Below are 25930 nucleotides of genomic sequence, written 5' to 3'. Positions count from 1 at the left end.
GAGTTAAAGTTATTTTCTTATGGTTTTTACCTTATTTCTCATCTCTGAATATTTCTCCCTAGTCCCTATTTGTGCATAAATATAGAAATGTCTGTTCCATGCCATCCTGTTTTCCCATGCTGGAAGAACAACAGCAGTAAACTATAATACTTGTGAACCAATTCCAGTGATGAAATATGGAGCTATTTTAGAATTTAGGTATGAACGGAAAACTTTAATTAGGGACAACATTGAAAGTAGTCTGAGAAACTGAAACTGTTATATACCTCCAAAAAGGACATGTTCCCCAAATAGCTAATGGAAACAGCAACAAGTTTAGATTAACAAGATGACAGTTCACATAAAAGCTTGGTACTCCTCTTAGAATAGTTTCCCTTAGAAAGATGATTTATTCAAAAGCAGTTAGTGATCATTTGTTCATTTGCCTATCTCTTTTTTTATTATTTTGTCATACAATGTATGGAACTCCTCCCAGATCCTCCCCACTTTCCTATCTACTGAATTTGCTGTTCTTCCTCTCTTTCCAAATGTTATACAAAACAACAAAAATCAAAACAAACAAAAGACTAATAAGACAAAAAGATATACAAACAAAACAAAATGAAACAAAAGGGCCACAAGAAAACAACAACAATGGTAACTCAACAACAACATGGAGTCTGTTTTGTGTTGGCATTAGATTAGTTTTGGATGAAGAATATGATCATATCAAATATTTTACTAGGTAAATATGTATCAAAACTCCAGTGGAATGTCTGATTATCTGCTACACTATAAAATGTTTTAAAAATAAACAATGTAAAAAAATTTTGAGAATGACAGAATTGTTCATAAGATATTCTTCATGCAGACACTTAAAGTGTTGTAGTAATCTACACAGTGAAGCTGGACTGTGTCAGGAGCACTATGGTGGGAAAATTGCCTTGGATTGAGCCTTCGTTATTAAGGCAATGTCATGGGCCCAACAGCCACTTGGAGAAGCTAAACACGCTTTCCTTTGGCCAAAACAACATCTTTTCTAGATAACTATGCTTGATTCCTTATAAACTATTTTTGTTTTCTTTTCTCAGCATATATTGGTGCTTGTTATGGCACATATGTGTGTTTGCATATATGTGTATATATGTCTACGCACTTGCATCAGGACTAAGCACATTCTCTTTTATTGAGGCCAGACAGGGCAGCCTAGTTAGGGAAAAGTGATGCAAAAGCCAGCAAAAGAGTCCCGGTCAGAGACAGCCCCTACTCCAATTGCTAGTGGACCCATGTTGAAGACCAAGTTGCCTATCAATTACATATATTGGGGGCTTAGGTCTATCCCATGCATGCTTTTTGGTTGCTGCTTCAGTCTCTGTAAGGCCCTATGTATCTAGGTTAGTTGGCTCATCTTAGTCATCAGGGAAATGAAAATCAAAATGACTCTGAGATTCCATCTTACACCCATCAGACTGGCTAAGATCAAAACCTCAAGTCAAGCACATGCTAACAAAGATGTGGAGCAAGGGGAATAATCCTCTATTGCTGGTGGGAATGGAAACTTGTACAACCACTTTGGAAATCAATCTGGTGCTTTTTCAGAAAATTTGGAATAGCTCTACCTCAACACCCAGCTATACCACTCTTGGGGCAGGTAGCCGAAAGATGTTTCACCATTCAACAAGGACATTTGCTCAACCATATTTATAGCAGTTTTGTTTGGAATAGCCAGAGACGGAAAATAATCCAATTGTCCCTCAAATGAAAAATGGATAAAAAATGTGGTGGTATATTTACACAATGGAATACTACTCAGATATTGAAAACAAGGAAACCATGAAATTTACAGGCAAATGAATGGAACTAAAGCACAGTCTTATTAATTTGTTGGGTGTGACTTTTGTACACCGTGTGAAGACATGTCTCTGTTAATTCTGTACTGGCAGAAAGCTGGGTACTGGCCAGATTTTGGTATTGTTTTTATGACTCATCACCAGCCTTGTATTTTGTAAACAGTCTTTCTCCCTCACTTGCTGACTGGCTTAATAAAGAACTGATGGCCAGTATCTGAGACAGGAAGGGGAAGGCGAAACTTCTGTACAGACAGGGGTTTTCTGGGAGAAGAAGAGCAGACGGGAGGATTTGCCTGTGGGACACCGAGGTGGGCAGACATTAACATCAACAAAGAGGTAGACTTGGCCATATGGTGAAATGTAGGCTAGGATCAGTTGGGTTAATTTATGAGCTAGCTGAGAATATGCCAAGGTAAAGGCCTAAGCTTTTCTAAATATCACTAAGTCTCTGTCTTTATTTAACTTCTGGCAGTTCTAAGATAAATCTCGCTATATTAATTAACCCTATGAAATCAAATCATAAAAATTTTGTTCGTATTTTGTTTGTATTATCACCATTGTATATTTTATATCATTTATACCAGGTAAAATTTATATACCTAATTCTACTGAATTATTGTATACTTTGTAAGTATTGAAGATGAATTAGACAAACATACAATCCTCAAAGTATTTTCAACATCTTAGGGACAATAAAACTTACATAAATATGTTATTGTAAAGTAGATACTAATGTGTCTCATAACTACGCGAGGTGATATCAGAAAAGAATGGTTTTTCACTTACATGGAAGCATACAGTATGTTGATGTGAAGTATTTCTTGTGAGCACTTCTTTGAAGGGTATGAGCTATGTGAAGTGTGAAGAGGAGACATGGACTTTCCAGGTGAGTAAGTATAGTGTCTAAAGGGATGGAGTTCCACAGCAAAAGGTTCAATAATTTTTAAACGTGCATTGCACAAGATAAAACATGGGGAGATAAGGAACAAGTTTGATTAGATCAATAAATGAAATGCCAAAATCAGTTGGCAGTTCGCTGTGAGAGCTTACTGTTCCATTTTCAAGAACTTTGTTAGATAGTTTGAGAATATTTTGGGTATTTGTCATTGTTGATGGTGGTGAAAGTGTTTTCCCTATGGAAATTAGCAGGTGCTTTTCTTCTTGCTCCTCCTCCTTCCCCTCTCTTTCTTCTTCTCCTTCCCTTTCTTTCTGTTTACCCTTTTTTTTTTCCTTTGGTTTTTGAACCTGTCTGGAAAGCTAGCTGTTAAATATTTACCACTAAACCATTACATAGACATAACAGAATTTTGGGTACCAGATTCCAATTTTAAAACAAAAATGACCACCTTAGCATTGCATTTTGGTAGATGATACACTATTTTAAAATAATTGTTCATAGCAAAGAAAGTTATAAGTAATAAGTCATAGCAAGAGTAGAATATACAAAGTTGTCTGAAAGCAGAATAGTTTTATTAGATGAGATGAAAGCCATCAAATTATCTCCTCTTAAGTTGAGACGCTTCATGGTAGAAAAGAGTTCACATGACAAAAGACTAATCGTATAGCATATCTGGATATGGCCAACTTAAGCAGTGAACAATAGTTTCTACAATGAATAAATAACTGGTTATAAAAGTCACCATGTGATGCACATTGTTAATCCATTGGGAGACATTAGCTGTAATGATGGGAAGAACTGTCCATATGGTGTTCTTACTTCCTCGCCACTGGAGAAGATGTACAGTACACATTTCTGTGAATTGCTCACTGCTCACTGGTTGGAGCTTTGAGTGTAGCAGAGCTCAAATGCTACAGCACAGAAACTCAAAAGAATCCCTGGAGGCAAAGCTCTGAGTTCTGTAGATTGTTTGCTATTCTTCTTATCAGGAGTGAAGGAAGGCGATGTTAACTGTTCTCATCAGAAATGAACTTGTTTACCAGAGAAAGAGGCATTCCAAGAATAGATGTTTGAGTAAATTCCAATAACCATAAAATAAGCATGAAAAAATACCCTTAAGCTTTAGTAAGTTGCTTTAGTCTTCCAGGCCTTTAGAAACTAAAATGAACAAAACATTAGTTGCTATCCCCTTTTTGGAATCCAAGGTGGAAACGCTTGATTTGAATTAAAGTTGAGCTTTAAGGCATGAGTTGGTCCTTCTCCCCCGGAAGAAAAGGCCAGGGGATTCATATGTGATTTGTGCACTTTGTTATTCTTGACCCACAGGTCATATCAGATTCTCAGCAGAGTCTTTCTTCAGCATGATGATCACCCTCTCTGTCATGTTTCATGCTGTTACTCAAATCAAGGAATCAGGGGATTTGGTCATTTTAGCTATGCTAGACTGTCTTTAGAAAAGGAGGAAGATTCGCATCACTTTATTTGAAGTATAAATAGAGTGATTTCTACTTTCAATACTTTTTATTAAGATGACTAGATATGAAACTTGATGGCCTTCTTGCTCAGAAGGCAGAGTGTTCCGGGACTCAGGAGCTCAGGAATTCCACAGCTCTGAGAGGAGGGAGAAGGGGCCCCAGTGGAAGAGTATTCTGAGGCATGGGAGCCTAGAAACCACACATCTCTGAGGAAGGAAGGGCAGTGTCCTAGTGAAAGGGCATCCTGAGACACGCGGATCCAGGAACCACACAGCTCTTGAGAGGACACCTCAGCAGAGGCATTGCAGCTCTCAGGGGTAGGGTATCCCCAGATGAGCTGAGGTACTCAGGAGCCCCAGCCCTGCTCCAGTTCTTCACTTTTCTTCTTCTCTTCATTGCTTCTTGGCTTTTTCCAATGGAAGAATCACACCAGACAGCAAATCATAAAAGAGATTTATTGGGACGGTTCAGGGTGTGGAGGAAATGAATCTAGGGTTGCTGCTCTTGCTCCTGGGACAGGACAGCAGGGAACTGAGCAGACACAGTCTTTATATGGGATTTCATAGGTGGTAGAGCTTTCTAGGGCAGAGATTTCCAGGGTGAAAGTTGGTGGGATTTCAAGTGCTGAGCTTGGGGAGGCTGAGGGATTGTTACATTTTTCTGTTCAGGGATTGATGGTATTTTTTTCTGCTCAGGGATTGGTGACTTTTTACTTAGGCTTTTCACCTAAAATTAGCATAATCTGGGAAGGGTCCTACTGAGGGGCTGGAGATAAACTTTGTGACAGTTTTAAAGGTTGAAAAAGGTTATGACAGTTAGAGAGCTGTGGAGGAGGGGCCTGGCTGCTAGAGCTCCTCACAGAGGTCCCTGAATTCTTTCTGGCCTTGAGAGTTTACACTTAAAGCTTACAAAGAGACTCCACCACAGGGAAGCCTTTCCCTGCAGCTTAAGTCTTCACAAATAGCCAACAAAACTATTTTTTTAAATGTTGTAAATGAAATGCGTTTCCATGATTCTCTTTTGATGCTGACACCAATTTATAAAGCTAAGGGAAGTTAGGGCTCAGTGCTTCTTGTAATTGTGCTACAGTTTCCTTGGAGATGTATAAACTGTGATGGTCAGGCTTCATTTTCCCCAGAATTCCAAATCACTGATCGGAGTAGAAGCTGGTTTTATGCACATCATGAAAAGTTTCTGAGGTAATTCTACAGTACAGTCCAGTTCAAGAGAAACTCCACTGTGCTAATTATTCAACAATGGAGCTTGTGTTTGATGGCAGAAAGTAGGAAAAATCTTGGCCTGCAGCTGCTCTATGTGGGAAGACATCTCATAATGAACAAGCAGCTGTCTGAATCAGACAGTGAAATCTCTTGAAAAGGAACAAAGGGAGGTCATTGTCGATGAGCAGGTCACAACTACAGTTTTGTGGGTTGAAGAGGTGGTGTCAAAAGCTTAGAAATCTCAGTTGAGTCTAGAGACTAGAAAACAACAAATTACTATATCAGTTACATTTCTTCTGATTCTCTTAATCCATTTAACATTTTTATATGTCTGTTGCCGTGTGAATATCATACAGTGTGAATATCATACAGAGAATAAGTACCTTTGGTTAAGTATGGAGGAGTAGGGAGGTAAAATTAGAATAGGTTGCAAACATTTTGATTTTCATTATTAGAACTTAAAATAGCAATGACATGTGAAACATATATAATAAAATTTACATGACTTAAAAATGAATCTCATTGAAATTTAGATAATTAAAAACCAGCATTAATAACAGTTTCAGAAAACTAGCACTATATATTTACTCAAATTTATAGATGAGTTAAACTAACCAATAAAACTGTATAACTTCACCATCTATCTTAGTGTATATATGCTATAGAGTGGTAAGTTTTCTCTTTTTCAGGAAAACTATTTCTATAATATAAGAAATCAACAGACTATTATTGTTGTAGTTGCTTTCTTGTGTGTGTTATAAGACATGATGAATAAGGCAACTTATAAAAAAAAAGTGTTTATCTGGAGCTCATGGTTCCAGAGTGTTAGAGTCCCTGACCATCACGGTAGAGAATTTTAGGCACAAATGGTGCTAGGTTGGTAGCTTAGGCTTACCTCTTGATGAGAGGCTGAGAGAGGTAACTGGAGATGTCATGACCTTTTAAAACCTTAGTGACACACCTCCTCCAGAAAGAGCATACCTCCTAATCCTTCCCAAACAGTTCCACCAATTAAGTATTCAAATCCTTGAGTGTGTGGGTGCCATTCGCATTTAAATTTCCACATGTATGTTCTTCAAAGTCATACTGAAGACTGAATTAGTTGTTCACATGGTTTAAACTTTGTGCCTTTAATGAGCCAAGCAAATTTCATTATATACATAGTTTTTTTTTTTTTTTTTTCTGCTTTGGCTTTAAGACAACGAAAATCCATTGCTGAATTCATTCCCAGATTCTACTGGACTTTCCATTTTGATTCTACCCAGCCATTATGTCAAATATTCTTCATTGTGTCTTCATTCTTTATATCAACCATCTCTAATCATTTTGGTATTTTTTCTCTGCACTCATAATTGGTATCTTTCTTTTTGCAGTTGTTGTGTTGTGTTTTTTTTAATTTTTTACATTATTATTATTTATTATTATATACAGTTTGTTCACTTTGTATCCCAGTTGTAGGCCCCTCCTTCATCTCCTCCCAGTCCCACCCTTCCTCCCTCTTCCTCCCCTATCCCTCTTCCCTAATCCACTGATAGGGATCAGTGGATCCCCACTGTCTGATCCTAGCCTATCAGGTCCCATCAGGACTAGCTGAATTCTCTTCCTCAGTGGGCTACCTAGGTCACCCCACCAAGGAGAAGTGTTCAAGGAGCAGGCAACTGAGTTCATGTCAGAAACTGTCTCTTCTCATATTACTAGGGAGTCCACATGGAGACTGAGCTGTTCTTGGGCTATATCTGAGCAGGGAGTTTAGGTCTTCTCTCTCTATTTATGTCTATTATGGTCTTTGGTTGTTGATGCATCTGTCTCTGCAGTCCCTCTGAGTCCTGTTTTCTTTTTTTTTTTTTTTGGCTTTGTTGTTCTCCTTGTGTGGCTCCTATCCTCTCCAGGTCCTTTTATTTCTCCTTCTTCCATAAGACTCCTTGTGCTCTGTCCACAGTTTGGCTGTAAGTCATCTGCTTCAATCTTCTGCTGGAATCTTTTAGAGGACATCTGTGTTAGGCTCCAGCTAAAGGTTAGGAAAAAAGTGACAGGTGTGGGTATGGTGGCACTTGGGAGGTCATCAGGGTCAGGAGTTAAAGGAGCTGGGGCCACTAGAGACTCTAGCTCAAACAAAACAAAACAAAACAAAAAATCCCACTTGTACTTCAGGTCAGTTATTTTGATCACAGAAGCTATCTTTATCTTTGACTTTTACCATTTATTTATTTATTTCTTTATTTCTTTATTTATTTATTTAATTTATGATGACTGTTAGTCTATTGAATCTACTACCTTGTTTTTAAAGATCATCTATTTGGTTCTAGTATAGCTTTTTTTTAATTGGCTTTATAGTCTCAATAAAATCTTTAATAACTTGAATTCTTCAAAGTTATCTGTTATTCCTTGGATAGTTTTTCTTTTGTATTGGGATCTTGCTGTGGTATTTTTCTTTCTTTTTAATGACAAGGAGAGGGGAGAGGGAGGGAGGAAAGGAAGAAGGAAAGCAGAGAGAGAGAGAGAGAGAGAGAGAGAGAGAGAGAGAGAGAGAGTCTTGTAACATAACTCTAGCTAAAAGCCTAAACTTTGAACTTGCTACACCACTCAGGATGGTCTTGACCTCGTGGTCATACTTTGCTCTCTACCTCTCACATGTGGAATTACAGCTGCACACCACCATTTCTTGCTTTATTGCTGCATTTAAACATTCTTTTGATTTTATTTTACTCTGATTTTCTTCTCCTCTCCTGTTCTTTTCAATACTAAACATGTCTGTGGAGCTGGGTAGATCGTTCTGCAAGTACTGGGACTGATATTTAATCCCCAACTCATGCACAAAAAGGCCAGGTATGTCTAAAAGTGCCTGTAACTCCATCAGTTGTTGACACAGGCAGATGCTGGGAGTTCACTGGTCTGAAATTTAGCCAAGGTGGTGAACTTCTGCAATAAGGTAAAAAAGAAAGGGGGCACATTGCTGTGTGTGTCTGGGCATACTAACATGCTCTTACAACACACATACATACACACACACACACACACGCACACACCCACTCTCACACCTAAAAATGTGTGTAGTATTTAAAAACTGCACATTTTAGCAATAGAAATTCTCTAGACAAACTCCATTATACTATAGCCAAATATGTACTGGGGTGGGGTAAAGGAAAGGCTAGCCTGTGGTTGCTGCCATGATGTTGTCTGCACTCACAGCAGTGGGGTGAGGGCACGAGTCAGTCTGCCACTATAGAGGTTTTGTCTGCTCAATTTGTGAGACACCCTCAGATGTCTAGTGTAGAGGACAGCGCCATCCATGCAGGCTATGCACCACTCCTTTCAGTTTTGACTGCTTCTTCCAGGTTATTATAGTGTTCTCAGAAAATGAGGGTCAAGGATGGATATGCTGTCTTCCTTTGCAGAGATTAAAAGATGGTCTTTCTCATTCTCATGATTGTCTTGATGGGTCTTCCCTGCACTCATGTTACCTAGCCACCTTACCAGAAATCTTACCTTCAAATTGAAGCTATTAGTCAAATTTGTCAGAAACTTAATAATCCATTCTTTCTTAAGAGTTTCTTCTCCTTCATTTTCTCCCTCTTCTCCTCCTCCTTCTCCTTCTTTCTTCTTTTTGGTGCAAATCAAAACAATGCTGAGATTTCACCTTACACCTATCAGAAAGGCTAAGATGAAAAAATTCAAGTGACAAAACATGCTGGAGAGGATGTGGAGAAAGGGGAACCCTCCTCCATTGCTGGTGGGAATGTACAACAACTTTGGAAATCAATCTAGCACTTTCTCAGACAATTAGGAATAGCATTTCTCAAGATCCAGCTATGCCACTCCTAGGCATATATCCAAAATATGCTTAAGTACACAACAAGGACATTTGTTCAACCATGTTTGTAGCAGCTTTATTCATAATAGCAAGAACCTGGAAACAACCCAGATGTCCCTCAACTGAAGAATGGATACAGAAATTGTGGTACATTTACACAATGGAATACTACTCAGGAATTGAAAACAAGGAATCATGAAATTTGCAGGCAAATGATGGGATCTAGAAAAGATCATCCTGAGTGAGGTATCCCAGAAACAGAAAGACACACATTATATATACTTAATTAGAAGTGGACACTAGACATATAATATAGGATAAACCTACCCAAATCTGAACACCTAAAGAAGGTGAGCTAGGAGGACCGTGGGAAAGATGACCAATCCTCACTCAGAAGGGCAAATGGGACAGACTTTGGAAGAAGGAGAAAACAGGAAACAGGACAGGAGCCTTCCATGGGGTGCCTCTGAAAGACTGTAACCATCATTGTATGAAAGCAGATAATGAGACTCATAAACAAACTTTGGGCAGAGCTCAGGGAATTTTAGGAAAGAAGGGAGAGATAGCAAGACCTGGAGAGGACAGGAGCTCCACAAGGATAGCAGCAGAACCAAAAAATCTGGGCCCAGTATCTAAGACTGATACTCCAACCAAGGACCATGAATGGAGATAACCTAGAACCCCTGCATAGGTGTAGCCCATAGAAGCTCAGTCTCCAAATGGTCTCCCTAGTATGGGGAACACAGGCTGTCTTTGACTTGAACTCAGTGGCTGAGTCTGTGATCACCTTCCCTTTAAGGGGGTTACAGTCTTACCAGGCCACAGAGGAAGGCAATGCAGACAGTCCTGATGATACTTGATAGGCTAGTGTCAGATGGAAGGGGAGGAGGACCTCCCCTATCAGTGGATGAGGAAGGGGCATGGGAGGAGATGAGGGAGGGAGGGTGAAATTTGCAGGGAGTGAGGGAGGGGGCTACAGCTGGGATACAAAGTCAATAAATTTTAATAAATAAGAAAATTAAAAAGGAAATGAAAGCACAACATACCCAAACATATGGGACACAATGAAAGTGGTACTAAGAGGAAAACACTAAGTGACTTCCTAAAGAAACTGGAGCGAACTCATACTAGCAACTTAACTGCACACCTGCATGCTCCAGAACAAAAAGTAGCAAGGAGCAGACCACAGGAAATAATCAAACTGAGGGCTGAAATCAAGAAAATAGAAAAAAAAGAGAACACTACAAAGAATCAGTGAAACAAAGAATGGTTATTTGAGAAAGAAGAATTGATATCATCAATAAGACAGGCAAATCTTTATCCCAACTAGGCTGAAAAGGAAGGCCCAAATTAACAAAATCAGAAACAAAGAGGGTGACATAACAACGACACTAGGAAATTCAAAGATTCACTAGGTCATAGTTCAAAAACTTGTACTCCAAAAAATTGAAGAACCTAAAAAGAAAAAAAAAACAGAAAACAAACAAACAAAAACAAACAAACAAACAAACAAAAATGGAGCCAAAATGTTTTAACACAGAATTCTACCAGGCTTTCAAAGAAGACCTCATCCTGATTGATAGTCCTTAAATTATTTCCCAAAATGAAAACACATGGAACATCACCCAATTTCTTTTATGAGGCCAGGGTCACCCTGAAACTCAATCCATACAAAGATTCAACAAATAAAGAGAATTAGAGACTAATTTGTGTCATGAACATTGATGAAAAAATATTAAAAAGATACTCACATACAAAACCCAAGAACACATACAAAAGATCATCCTCCACCACCAAGCAGCCTTCATCCCAGAGATGCAGGGATTGTTCAAAATACAAAAAATGTTCAATGTAATCCACCATATAAACAAACTGAAAGAAAAAAAAATATCATTTCCTTAGATGCTACAACACCCTTTGACAAAATCCAACACCCCTTCATGATAAAAGTCTTGGAGGGATCTGGTACACAGGTACATACCTAAACATATATACAAGAACCCGATAGCCAACATTAAATTAAATAGAGAGAATCTCAAGGCAATTCCACTAAAATCAGGAACAAGACACAGCTGCCCAGTCTCTTCATATCTATTTAATATAGTTCTTGAAATTCTAGCTGCAGCATTAAGAAAACAAACAGAGATAAAGGGGATACAAGTTGGAAAGGAAGAAATCAAGGTATTGCTATTTGCAGATTATATGATAGTATACGTAATCAAGCCCAAAAATTCTTCCAGGGAACTCCTACTGATGTAGGTACCGATAAGTACCTTCAGCAAAGTGTCTGGATACAAGACTAATTAAAAAAAAAAACAAAACAAAACAAGCTGAGAAGGAAAACAAGGAAAAAATAACTCTTTACAATAGACACAAGCAATAAAAATAATAAAATAAAATATCTTGGTGTAACTCTAACCAAGTAAGTAAAAGACCTGTATGACACGTACTTCAGGTCTCCAAAGAAAGAAATTGGAGACGATACCACAAGATGGAAAGATCTCCCATGCTCATGGATCAGTAGGATTAATATAGTAAAAATAGCCATCTTAGCAAAAGCAATCTACACATTGAATGCTATTACCATCAAAATAGAAACAAAATTCTTTACAGACTTTGAAAGAACAATACTCAACTTAATATGGAAAAACTAAACTAAACTAAACTAAACTAAACAATCCAGAATAGCTGAAACAATCCTGTACAATAAGAGAACTTTTGGAGGTATCACCATCCCTGATTTCAAGCTGTACTACAGAGCTATAGTAATGAAAAACAGATGGTAATGGCATAATATCAGACAGGCTGATCACTGGAATAGAATTAAAGTCCCCCGACATGAATCTACACATCTATGGACACCTGATATTTTGTAAAGAACCCAGAAATACACAATAGAGAAAAGACAGCATCTTCAAAAAACGGTGCTGGTATAACTGGATGTCTGAATGTAAAAGAATGTAAATAGATCCATCTCCCTTATCAGTGGACTTGGGGGGGGGATATGGGTGAAGAACGGGGAAGGAGGATGGAATTCAGAGGAGGAGAGGGAGGGAGCTACATGGGGGATGTAATGTGAATAAACTGTAATTAATAAAAATAAAAAATAAGGTTAAAAAATAGATCCATCTCTATCACCCTGCACCAAACTCAACTCTAAGAGGTTCAATGACCTCAACATAAAGCCAGACACACTGAACCTGACAGAAAAGAAAATGGGGAATAGCCTTGAAATCGTTGACACAGGAAACAACTTGCTGAAGAGAATACCAATAGCTCAGGCATTAAGATCAACAATAAATGGGACCTCATGAAATCGCAAATCTTCTGTAAGGCAAAGGATACCGTCAACAGGACAGAACAACAGTCCACAGAATGAGAAAATATTTTCACCAACTCTGCTTCTGACAGAGGGCTAAAATCCAACATATATAAAGAACTAAAAACCTCGAAATCAACAAACTAAATAATTTAATTAAAAAATGGGTGCAGCACCCAGGGGGGTGAGACGTGCTCCATGTAAATTGACTAACTCCATGTTTTCCTCCACTTTTGAAAGTCATTTAAGGTTCTTAAATTATTTTTTCCCTTTTTTTTAAATTTTTCATCAATTATACTTTATTCATTCTGCATCCCCCCATAAGCCCCTCCCTCCTCCCCTCCTAATCCCACCCTCCCTCCTCCCTCTGCATGCATGCCACTCCCCAAGTCCACTGATAGGGGAGGTTCTCCTCTCCTTTCTGATCTTAGTCTATCAGTTCACATCAAAAGTGGCTACATTGTCCTCTACTATGGCCTGGTAAAGCTGCTCCCCCCCAGGGGGAGGTGATCAAAGAGCAGGCCAATCAGATTATGTCAGAGGCAGTCCCTCTTCACATTACTATGTAACCCAATTGGACTCTGAACTGCCCTGGGCTACATCTGTGCAGGGGTTCTGGGTTATCTCTATGAATAGTCCTTGGTTGGAGTATGAGTCTCTGGGAAGTTCCCTGTGTTCAAATTTTCTTGTTCTGTTGCTCTCCTTGTGGAGACCCTGTCCTCTCCAGCTCTTACTATTTCCCAGTTCTTACCTAAAATTCCATTCACTCTGCCCAACAGTTGCCCATCAGGCTCAGCATCTGCTTTGATAGTCTGAAGGGCAGAGGCTTTCAGAGGCCCTCTGTGGTAGGTTCCTAGGTTGTTTCCTGTTTTCTTCTTCTTCTGCTGTCCATCCTCTTTGCCTTTCCGGATGGGGATTGGACATTTTAGTTAGGGTCCTCTCTCTTGCTTAGTTTCTTTAGATTCACAGGTTTTAGTGGGTTTGTCCTATGTTGTGTGTCTATATGAGTGAGTAGATACCATGTGTGTCTTTTTGCTTCTGGGACAACTCACTCAGGATGATCCTTTCCAGATCCCACCATTTACCTGCAAATTTCATGATTTCCTTATTTTTCATTGCTGAGTAATATTCCATTGTGTAGATGCACCACAATTTCTGCATCCATTCTTCAGTTGAGGGGCATCTGGGTTGTTTCCAGCTTCTGGCTATTACAAATAAAGCTGCTACAAACATGGTTGAGCAAATGTCCTTTTTGTGTACTTGAGCCTCTTTTGGATATATGCCTAGGAGTGGTATGGCTGGATCTTGAGGAAGCGCTATTCCTAGTTGTCTGAGAAAGCGCCAGATTGATTTCCAGAGTGGTTGTACAAGTTTACAGCAGTGGAGAAGGGTTCCCCTTTCTCCACAACCTCTCCAGCATGTGTTGTCACTTGAGTTTTTGATCTTGGCCATTCTCATGGGTGTAAGGTGAAATCTCAGGATTGTTTTGATTTGCATTTCCCTGATGGCTAATGAGGTTGAGCATTTCTTTAAGTGCTTCTCTGCCATTCGCTATTCCTCTGCAGAGAATTCTCTGTTTAGCTCTGTTCCCCATTTTTTAAGTGGATTACTTGGTTTGCTGCTTTTCAGCTTCTTTAGTTCTTTATATATACTGGATATGAGTCCTCTGTCAGATAAAGGGTTGGTGAAGATTCTTTCCCAATCTGTAGGTGGTCGCTTTGTTTTGATGACGGTGTCCTTTGCTTTGTAGAAGCTTTTCAGTTTCATGAGGTCCCATTTATTGATTGTTGCTCTTAGAGCCTGTGCTGTTGGTGTTCTGACCTCAGATTCCACCACTGCTACTTCTAGAACTGATGCAGGATGTTCCAACGAGGGGGTTAAGGCTTCTCATAATATTTCCTATAAGCCCACACCTGTTTGTTTATATCCCCCATTTTTATTCATTATTAGCCAGATAGACCCAAGTAATTGTGGTAATGATACTTGCTTTTTTGCCCAATGCTAGAATGCTAGTGAATTTAGGTATGCCCTGGTTACTCGCATGCCTCGCTGGGTGCCTGTGCCCGTTGATGCCCCTCACGCTATGACTCTCTTCAGACAGAAAAGGGATATTGGAACTACAGCCACCATTGTTACTGCCATCTCATTGGCGGCTGTTGGAGTTACCACCGTGGCATTAGCCGTGAGTCATACTCTGCAGACTGCTCAGACCCTCAATAATCTTTTAGCCAATGTAGCTCATGCCTTAGATGTACAAAAAGGAATTAATGCTCAACTAAAAGGAGGCTTGATGGTGTTCAATCAGAGGATTGACCTCGTGCAGGAGTAAATTGATACCATATGGCAAATCGCTCAACTTGGCTGTCAATGAAAATATGCTGGACTTTGAGTCACTAGCATACAACATGAGAATCTTTCCTGTGCTGCAAATCTGTCTAAACAATTGTCTAGCTATATTTTAGGTAATTGGACTGGAGAATTCGATATTAGGATGGAGCAGCTGAGAGTGGCCATTGTCACGGTAAATTCTACCAGAGTGGACGCAGGATTAGCCACAGGATTATCATCATGGATTGCTGCAGCCATGAATCATCTGAAGGAATGGGTGGGCATGGGAGCATTAGCAGGCCTTCTGGTGTTGGTTTCCTTGGTTTGCCTGTGGTATATATGCAAGATTAGAGTCTCACAACAGCATAATGCAGCCATGACCATTCAGGCCTTTACAGCCATTGAAGCAGGACAGTCTCCCCAAGCATGGTTGGCTACCATAAAAAGCTAAAATGTTATGCTCAGGATGTGAGGCTAAGCACTGCACTCAGGGTCAGCCACTTTTGACCCAGAGAAGAGCATGTCTGATTGCATGCGGGTTGATGCCCCAGGTCCTGCCTCTGAGAAAAAGGTATCTGATGGGTCTGATGCTCTTTGGGTGGATGACACCTAAATGAACATAGGTACAAAGTCCAAATTTATTTCTAATATCAGAGATCAGACCTCTACTCTTGCCTGATGCATCTAAAACAAAAAGGGGGAACTGTAGAGAGCTGCGGAATGCTATGCCTTAAAGATGGAGCTGGTTTCTGCCTTCCACCTTCCTGATGGTGAGTGCTCTCTATCACAAACAACTCCACATTTGGCTAAGGCTGAGGATCTGGCTTGCTTCCATGTATGTGGACCTATCTGCATTGCCCATGTGGCACGCTGGGGTTGGCTGCCCAGAGGCTATTAAAGCTGTGGGCTGGCTTTCCCCAGGGTCAGATGATTGTTCAAGGTTCCTGAATAAACTGCATTAAAACAAACAAACAAACAAAAAACTTTATTCATGAAAAAAAAAAAAAACAAAAAAAAAAAATGGGTGCAGATCCACACAGAATTTTCAACAGAGGAATCTCAAATGGCTGGGAAACACTTATAGAAATGTTCAATATCCTTAGCCATCAGGAAATACAATTAAAAAAACTTTTGAGATTTCATCTTTCAGCTGTCATAATGGTTAAAATAAAAAGCACAAGGGATAGTTCATGTTGAGCAGGATGTGGGAAAAGGGGAACGTTCCTGGACTGCTGGTGGGAGAGCAAACTTGCACATCATTTTCGGAGTCAATATGACATTTTTTTTTTGATAATTGGCAATTGATCTATCTCAAGACCCAGCTACAGCACTGCCTGCAAATGGATGGAACTAGAAGAAATCATCCATGATCTTGACTGAAGTAACTCAGACCCAGAAAGACAAACATGATATGTACTCAGTTATCAGTAGACACTAACTGTAAAATAAAGGAAAGTCATGTTACATCCACAGATCCAGAGAGGCTAAGTCCAAGGGGATTCATGAGGGCTTTCATGTTCTAAGAAGAGAACATAGAGTAGATATTGCCGGTAGACTGGGGACAGGTTGGGACAGGAGCAGGAGAGAGTAGGTCAGCAATGGAAGAGAAGTGCACTGGGAGAGACAACTGGAACTGGCCATTTTGGGAACAAGGTAGCAATATAGTGCAATGGAAACTCCCAGGATTCTTTGAGACTGACCCTAGCTAAGACTCCTAGTAATGGGGGAGACATAGCCTGAACCATCCATCTTTTGTAATCAGGAAAGACTTATAGTAAAGGGACTGGGGCTCTAACCCAGTCACAAAACCTTTGACCTACCTTTGTCCTGTCTGCAAGATGTGCTGGTATAAAAGTGGCACAGAAATTGTGAGAATGGCCAACCAATGAGTGGTCCAGCTTGAGACCAATGCCCCGGGAAGTACCCAACCCCTGACATTACCTGGAGGGCCAGGAACCAAAGGCAAGATAGCCCAGAAGCCTGAGATAGAATCAAACATGACCATAAAAAGTCAACAAAATTATTTCCTGATAATACTCTTCTACAGTCATAGCCTGGAGCCCAGTATAATCATCATCAGAGAGGAGTTATCCAGCAACTGATTGGAACACATGCAGAGTCCCACAACCCAACATTAGTCAGAGGTCTGGGAATTCTGAGGCAGAGGGGGATAAAGATTGTAGGAGCCAGAGAGTTCAAGGACACCACAAGAAAAAGCAAAAACTCAACTAGCTTGGGCTCATAGGGGCTCGCAGAGACTGAATCGGTAATCCAAGAGCTGAAATGTGTTTCACCTCCTCCACACACACACTCACTCACACACACACATACACACACACACACACACACACATTGTGATTGTGTAGCTTGATTTTCTTGTGGGAACAGGGGCTATATCTGACTTCTTTTGGGATTCTTTCCCTCCTGCTGGGCTGAGTTATCCAGCCTCAATATGAGGGAATGTGCCCAGTTGTATTGCAACTTGTTGTGCCATGTTTGCTTGATATCCCTGGGAGTCCTGTTCTTTTCTGAAGGGAAGCAGAGTCAGAGTAGATCTGGGAGAGACAGGAGGTGGGTGGAGGGAGTGGGAGGATAGGATGAAGGGGAAACTGGTCTGTATGTAATACATGAGAAAAGAATAAAAACAAAAAAGAGAGGGAGAGACGAATGAAGCACTTAGTTTCCTTAGAAAACTAAGGAAATCTGGAAATCCCAGGCACTGTCTGGACTAAGGTCTTTGTATGAGAAAAGAAACAAAACATTTGCTTAAACTCTTGGGTGTATGTTTTGTTGCCATCATATGTTTTTATGTTTTACCACATAAAAATTCCTAATAAATTATTGGCCAATGACTTGTGTGGCAATAGAAAGCAACCATGCCACATACACACACAGACTTCACCAGCAGTTTGCTCATTACTTCCTTCCTTAACTCAGCAACTATCCTTTAAACAAATGTTAGGGCTTGGAAACATACTATATGCTAGACCCCGAAGTGATGAGGAGAGCAAACAGAGCAGATTGTTGACCAGGCTGAGAAAAACTGGTGTGAGGTGGTGTTTATGGTCTGATGCGCCTGGGATGGGTAGTGATGGAAATCATCTATGAGAATGGGAGAATTGTAGAAAGTGTGGGACCATGGAAGAGCAAACCTTTTACATTTCGTTATGAAGTCAACGTAACTGATGGGCAGCTCTCTGACGGCAAAGCTATAAACTCCAGAGCACTAGATGACTAATCTCAACAAAGAGCAATATTCGGAGAGTAGCTGTGAGATATTGGCATCCAGCAGCATAGAACCCAGGCAGGAGGAAGTGAGAATTAAGATATGGTTTGTCAAGTAGTGCTCATCACTTGAGTATCAGTTAACCACAGGAATGACTGAGGCTTGAGTAATAGAGATAGTAAATGCTCATCCTCTTTGCAAGAAGTTTGACTGTGGCTTCTTTCCAGAAGATGCCCTTTGCTTTATTTTCCCAGTTGACAACTCTCCCTAGGCTGTCTCTGCTATTACACTGCTGGAACTTATCTCCACTTTCTCAGGATTCTCCAAACTAGTGTTTGCTGAACCAATAAAATACACCCAGACTTATCTGCCTGAAAAAAGGGGGGGGGATAAGTTACAAGAAGAAAAAAGAAGTATTTAAAGGGAGTGTTCAAAAGTTAGCATAACGAATTCAAGTCATAGTGGAAATTCCTATCTGCTTTAGGATGAAAAAACAGAAGGCTTGTCACATCTTCTGGTAACACTAAACATATTCATTTTCTTGCCAAAGTAACTTTTTTTTTAAAAAAAATTTTCAGAGCAACAATTTATTTATTTTTCTCATCAAAATAGATTTCTAAGGCCCTCTTCTTCCTACCCATGTTGGTCAGATTTTGGTTTTGCCACTATGATAAATACTAAAACAAAAATAAAAACAAAAACAAAAACAAAAAACCCTAAAAGAATGGATGATCTGCTATAACTTTGTTTTACAGGTTTCTGGGCCCAGGCATGATGATGCAGTCATGTGATAGTGGGATGCAGCTTACCTCACGACAGACAGAAGATGGGCTAGGCCAAGATATACCCTGGAAGACATGTCCCCTGTGATAAACCTCATGTAACTTGATATCACCTTCCAAACACTACGGTATTTCCATGAAAGAAAATCTGATACATTTATTCAAATGACTGAAAAGAAAATTTCCATTTGTCCAAGGCTGTTCTCTGTGGGTATAGAGATTTGTCAGAGTAAGGAAAGGTTTGTTGACCTCTGCAAATATGAATCCCTTGTCAAAGCACAAAATAGAGATATAAGGAGTTAAAAGGGAGTGGTTAGCAGGGGACTTAACAAACCCTCCCCTCAAGAAAACAACAATAACAACAACAACTTTTTTCTTTAGAGAAAGGACAAAAGTGCAATAAGATTTATCTGAAAGAAAAAAGGGGCACTCCAGCTTAAAAATCTTTGATGATAAGAAATTCTCCAGGGATAGCTAGCTAGAATAAACAGACTTAGATTTCAGAAACAGCCCTTTGGAACTTGAAAGAGAAAACACAGACTGAAAATTCCTGGCAGTGAGCTATATATGGCCTGTGAATAAGCCTTAATCTTCTTAGTAATATGTTTTACGTTTGTGCTACATCCATGACTCAAAAATAGGAAAAGTGGAAAGAGCTAAGGAATCATCATTTAGAGCCTCATACAATGCCAGCCACTGTGTGAGAGTTTCTTGTCAGCACACCAATTTGAACTTGATGTTGTCTATGGAAAAATGAGAAAGACGAGGTTCAGAGAGTCAGTACCTGCTGGTGTTCTCATAGCTATTCTGAAGTGAAATGTCCTTTTCCATCTCTCCACTAATCAAATATTGTAGAGGTGCTTATTATTTTGGTTCTGATGAAACTTTTCACGGCAAGGTAATTTGAAGACAGCGAAATGACTGCTTAGTGTGGACACCTGACTCAGGACACTAAAGCATAGGCTTCCAGTGCCTGTTGGGTAGATAGTCACAGCTCAGAGTCAGCTTCCTGATTTGGTTATCTGCAGAACAGAAAGAAAATCAGTCTGGTTTTTGTTTTCCAACATCAAATGCTAGGCGGATATTGATAGCTACAACAATGGTATCTGACAGAGTAGATGGAAAACCATACTTGATATATTCCAATAGTTAATTCCACTATTTTTCTGAAAGCCTTGTTTTTGAGATATATTGGATTTGCGGTTTATTTTTTTTGATACGAAACAGGGAGAGACAGATTTTTTTAAAACTTCTGTTGACCTTTAAACATTTGTAATTCTTCTACCTATTTTTGTGGATGATTCAAAATAAGATCTAAACAGCTGCTGGTGTGAATGGCTACTCAATCGGTGGAAAGTATTTGAGCAAGTAAAGGACACATGGGTCATGAAAGAAGATAAAAAGTTGATTGTTATTCTAGTTTTAAATGTGAAATACAAAGCAAAGTTCCATGGTCTCAGCGTGCTTCTAACGGCTTAGAAGTTCACTGAGTCTGGGCAAGTGCTGGTCTTAGTAGCTGCACCAATCAAGCTGCATAGTGTCTCAATTCTTTACAATAAAATAATTTATATATAAAAGAAACAATGTCTGAACAACTCTCTCAGTTTTTCTTGTCAAACTCTCAGTTTTGGTCATCTAAAACAAAATACTTGAGACTGGTTTACTTACTACAGTGATTTATTTTCTATGCTTCCAGAGGCTGCGAAGTCTGAGATCAAGATATCAGAAGATAAAGATATGCTGAGGACCTCCTGCATTTCTTCGATGCAAAGTTCTCATGGCTTCCTGTTTCTTCCATAGGTTATAGACTGCATTGTTAATCGCTTCTCTCTAGAAGTGATTACCTTCTGATAGTATTTCATGGAGATTAAATTTCAGCATGTGAGTTTTAGAGGGAACATGGCGCCTTTCTTACTGTACACAGTACTATATCACACATACTCAGAAAGAAGAAATGAGCTGAATTCTAAATGTTTAGTCTCTCTCATGTTCTCCTTTCTTCTCTCTCCTGGATGACAAATTATAATAGCAATGGGAAGACATCTTCCACACAACTTTATCCTGAGGTCAATTTTCTTATTTAGACGTAAAGACAGTTTTAGAGATCAGAGCCTTGTCACCGTTTTTACAGTAGTGTCTAAGTTTGTTGTCCAGATCATCTTTTTTAAACAATCCTCCCTAATCTAATATGGCTTCCAGAATTTAACAGTGACAGCTATTCATCGCTAGTATGTTCAATGTTTAGTCAGTACTCACCGTGCTCATCTAGCATGCTCAGCCTCTAGACCCTAATTTTGACTCTAGGTCCCCGCTGGTTGCACTATTTTGGAAGGTGGTGCCATGATGTAGGCACCATGAAGTTATTGAACGTTGTACAAGTGTTCCGGTCCCTTTACCTTTCTCTGCTTCCTCTCTGGCATTAGGTGAACAGTTTCCCCCTGCCATGATGTTCTGCTAAACAACATAACAGGGTCAAGCAAACAGGCACCAAATCCTCTAAAACTGAGAGATAAATTAATCTTTTCATCGTTAAATTGTCTTCTCCTGTGTATTGCTCACAGTGATGAAGAGAAATGTCAAGGCCCAAGTGAAGTACTAAAGAAAGATCAATAGTAAAAAGCTATGAAAAAGTATCTATCACAACCAATAGAAAACCCATCTCCTGAAATATCTAGAAGTCTAAATTTAGAGAAGGGCCTGCCATGTAAACCATGTCAGCAGAATGTGATAAACCCACGTTCTGCTATGTATTCTCTAACTGTAGAAGACATGTTTCCTTTTGGATGTAGGGTTCATGAAGATTATAGACCATAGATACCTCAAAATCTAACAGTCCTTGGAACTGCCTTTCAAATAGGGGCTTTCACTTCCGGATATGAGTAGAGATTGACATGAATTGCCAGGTTCCTAAATTACAAGGCCCATATTATCAATGTGATTAGTAGACATTTTTTAATCAATACGGAAAAGTTTATATGTCACAATCTATGTACAAGGAATAATTGGGCCAAAGGTCAGAGAAACTTCTATGTTGACACAATGTAACTAATATGCTAAAAACATATTTATTAATGTTTTTGAGTGGGTGACTAACTGATCCTTTAACTAACCACTTTTTTCAAATATCCACCAGATGCTTACAGAATCTCAAGTATTGGCATTGTGCCAAAGAATATAGTTTTTAGTTAAAGAAAGAACTTGTGCTTTGCAATAGTTTCATTTTTGGTACAAGAATTCTGTGGAGTAGTAGATAAGTTATAATTAAAACATATTGGTTACTAGTTATTAGATAGTAATAACTAGGTATTTGGAAGAAGAAGCAATTTGGGAGTAGATGACAAAAGTGTCAGAATAAGGAAGAATAACGAACAGAGGATATAGTTGTCTTATCATATCAATAAATACTTACATTCATTCAATAATAATGAATGATAAAATATTTTATGGGTACTTAATATTCACAAGATACTGTACAAAACATGAAAAGCACAACTAAAGATAATGTTTCCATTATTAAGACATTTATAGTTTAGGAATGATATACATTTCTATTTTTTTTTCAATGCAGTTTATTCAGGAACCTTGAACAATCATCTGACCCTGGGTAAAGCCAGCCCACAGCTTAAATAGCCTCTGGGTAGCCAACCCAGGCGTGCCACGTGGGCAATGCAGATAGGTCCACATACATGGAAGCAAGCCAGATCCTCAGCCTTAGCCAAATTTGGAGTTGTTTGTGACAGAGAGCACTCACCATTGGGAAGGTGGAAGGCGGAAACCAGCTCCATCTTTCAGGCGCGGCATTACGGAGTGTATTGTCAGCTCTTAAGGTCCTTGGAGGCTCAGTGGAGATGCTCTTAACTGTTGGATACTTTTAGGCCCATAAGTGTCAGAAGAAAGAGAGTTTTAGATGAAAGGGTGACAAAGCAGTGAATTGAAGGACATGCGCAAAGGGCAGTTTGTTTACCTGGTGGAATAAAGTCTGAAACTTAGGTTGGGGCCATGTTATAAAGGAACCCACCTACCAGGCTTGAGAGCCAGCCTTTATTTAATAGGCACTGAAGAATGTTCCAATTCATTGTTGGCTGGAACATGTAGCTGGATTTTGTCATTCTTTGTCATCCTAGCCTCTGAAATTAAGCCTTAATCATGAGCAAATATTGACATGTAAGGATTTTAGGATCAACTTCTCTAGGGAAATTTATAGTAAACTTTTGGATTTGGTTCTCTTGAGAAGTTTCCTGCGAGGCGATATAAGAATATGATGCACTGCGTGTCGACTGCGTGGTTTAAAATAAATGGTGGAATGCTCTTGGTCTGCCAGCTGCTGAGAAGCAAAAATAACGACACATTAAGTAATGGAAACGTGGGAATTAAAGTTTTCACGGAAAGAGCAAACAAACCCATCATTTCTTTTCTTATCTTGGTGTCAGAGCCTTTTGCTTGCCTGTATCTTGTCCTCTGATATGTCCTCAGTTGCTCTCCTTCAGTGCTTTCTTATTTCTCCAAAGAGTGAGACACCATTTTGGAATCCAGTATGCTACTCTTGGCCTCAGGGACAGAAAATACTTGGTATTTTCATTTGATTTCTCCTAGAAGAAGTGAGTGTATGGCTGACCTCCTTCCTTCTTTTGCCTCTCTCATCCTTACCTTGTACCAAATCCTGCTGGAGTTATAGCTCTGAATGCGTAGCTCTGATAAGCCCAAATCCTGCAAATTCTTTTCCTTGATTTGAGAATGCTTTCACAATTTTCTTCAAAAGATAGTTTTACCAGCTGACTGTCCGAGTTAGCTAAGTTCCATATATAAATTTATGCAGGAAGTAGAGGGAGAAGAAACTATGTAGAAATCAAAATAAATATTTGAATGCAGTCAAGTAGTTCTGATCTAAAGTATGTCAAGTTATAGTGATTTTTTTTTTCAGAAGAATTTCAGAATACTTTATATAATGTTTTCTGCCAAAAATTCCAAGTATGCATCAATGTTTTTCATCATTTTATGGCTCTTAGTCATGCTCGATGGTCCATAAATGTAATGCACTGTCCAGGTTACTACTGGATACTCTGATATAAATTCCTAAGCCACAATGGTGTACTGGCAGCAATACAGTACATGTCTCTTGTAGCTTTCTGTTGTGTCCTGTTTGTTTGCCTCTCAAGCCTGTTTTGAGCATGTCTAGTGTTAACCTAGTAGGCACTCTTGTGTCACACTTTAAACTTTACTGTGACAAAAATAAACTGGATGATATTATTACGTGGAGTCTAAGGCTGTTTTAGAACCAGAGTATCTGCATTTCGAACAGTAATTGAAGTATGCTGAGAGTGAGACCACACTTTAAGTACACATAATGGGATGCTTTTGGCTAAAATAACTTACAGTATCATGGGAACATTAGCCATATTGATTTATAGCAATTGTAAAGCAATTTGTATAAAAGCCATACCAGTATTTCACTGAGAACAGGGAAAGTAGCAGTTAAGTTGTGAAGAGGATGACAAAAATTACACAAGCTTCAAAATTGAAAGATTTTAAATTAAACAGACTATAGGAAGATGTGAAGGTGTCTAACAGGCAAAAGAATATTTCAGGCACTGAAAAAAAAATACGTCAGGATTCTTGGACTTTGTGGACCTTTGTTTCTGGGGTGTAGAGTCTGCATTGAAAGGAGGTTAGAGACAGGATGGGAAGATACACCTGGAACTTTGTGGGAGAAGGAGACAATATAAACAATGCAACCACCACACACTGAGGTGCGGTTGCTTCTTAAACATTTTGCTTGCTTGCAAATCAATGTCATCTTCAGAAAAAAACACAGTCGGTTTTCACAGAGAAATTTTGTATTTAAGCCATGTTTTAACTTTGTAACTTGGGGGTCTTTAAAGGAAATAGAAAAAGTGCAACTTAGAAAAACTTTCCGGAGTACCACTCTGAAAGGCATATCAGCTCTCTGAGTTCTTTGTAGTCAGCTGCCTCAAATCTGCCAACTTATCCTGCCTCCGTGGGCTCCAGCTGCTTTGTAAATGTGTACCCATGTTTGTAAATAAGTTCTACATGTTCACGTATGACATTATCAGTCTTTTACAACGGGGTTCCAACATACCTGTTTTATTCTCCTTACCATCTATTTATAATACTTATTCTTTATTCATTACAAAATAAAGTCAGGAAATACCTACTGGAGTATGTGCTTGGCTCTGAGGATACAGATTTGAACAGAGCAGGAGGCCAGAACTTGTTTCAAAGGCCTTTTGTTGCCATTTGGAGCTGACAGATATTCACAAGGAAATGCAATAAATTGCGATGAAAGAATGTAACACTACACAGGTCTTACTCATTGTGGATTAAACATAGACTGAAATTTTGATTTTGGACCTCAGACCTGAAGAAGCAAAAGAGGATAATCAGGGCATTTATGGTTAAGCATTTATGGATGGAGATAGGACAGTATGTACACAGCAAAATGCGATAAATTTGTGGGAAGGTAGTGTCTTCAGATCAGTATTGCTTATTAAGCAATATTACAGATCAGTATTGCTTAATTATGGAGTAAGTGGAAAATGTGAAAAAAAATTAAAGCTAGGAGTGGGCTGATTGTGGAAGGCTTTGTCCACTGTGCTAGACAACATATGTATTTGATTTGCAAAGTGCAGGGAATCATATGAAAGAAGGGGGAGTTAATATGACCTGGAGAGGATAGGAGCTCCACAAGCACAAGGGTCTTATATGAGATTGTTTCTCCAACCAAGGACCAGGTATGGATATAACCTGGAACCTCTGCTCGGATGTAGCCCGTGGTAGCTCAGTAACCAAGTGGGTGACCCTAGTAAGGGGAACAGGAACAATTTTTGACATGAACTCAGTGGTGGGCTCTTTGAACTCCCCACCCACCAAGGGAAGAGCAGTCTTTCTAGGCCACAGAGGAGGACTTTGCAGCCAGTCCTGAAGATACTTGATAAAACAGGGTCGGATGAAAGGGGAGGAGGTCTTCCCCTATCAGTGGACTTGGAAAGGGGCAGAGAGGAGATGACGGAGGAAGGTGGGATTG

General features: G+C 39.4%; 1 long non-coding RNA gene across 1 annotated transcript; it reads left to right on the top strand.

The window, feature by feature from the left end:
* Positions 1–2057: 2057 nt before the first annotated feature.
* On the top strand, positions 2058–25930 carry LOC132654749 (uncharacterized). Its single transcript, XR_009592461.1, has 3 exons — positions 2058–2137; positions 18862–19016; positions 20585–25930. It is a non-coding gene; the product is annotated as an uncharacterized LOC132654749 (long non-coding RNA).

The sequence above is a fragment of the Meriones unguiculatus genome, chromosome 6 (genome assembly GCF_030254825.1).
Source record: "Meriones unguiculatus strain TT.TT164.6M chromosome 6, Bangor_MerUng_6.1, whole genome shotgun sequence".
Taxonomy (NCBI): Eukaryota; Metazoa; Chordata; class Mammalia; order Rodentia; family Muridae; genus Meriones; species Meriones unguiculatus.
The sequence above is the reverse complement of the archived record's forward strand: the minus strand, read 5'-3'. Positions and strand labels throughout refer to the sequence as shown.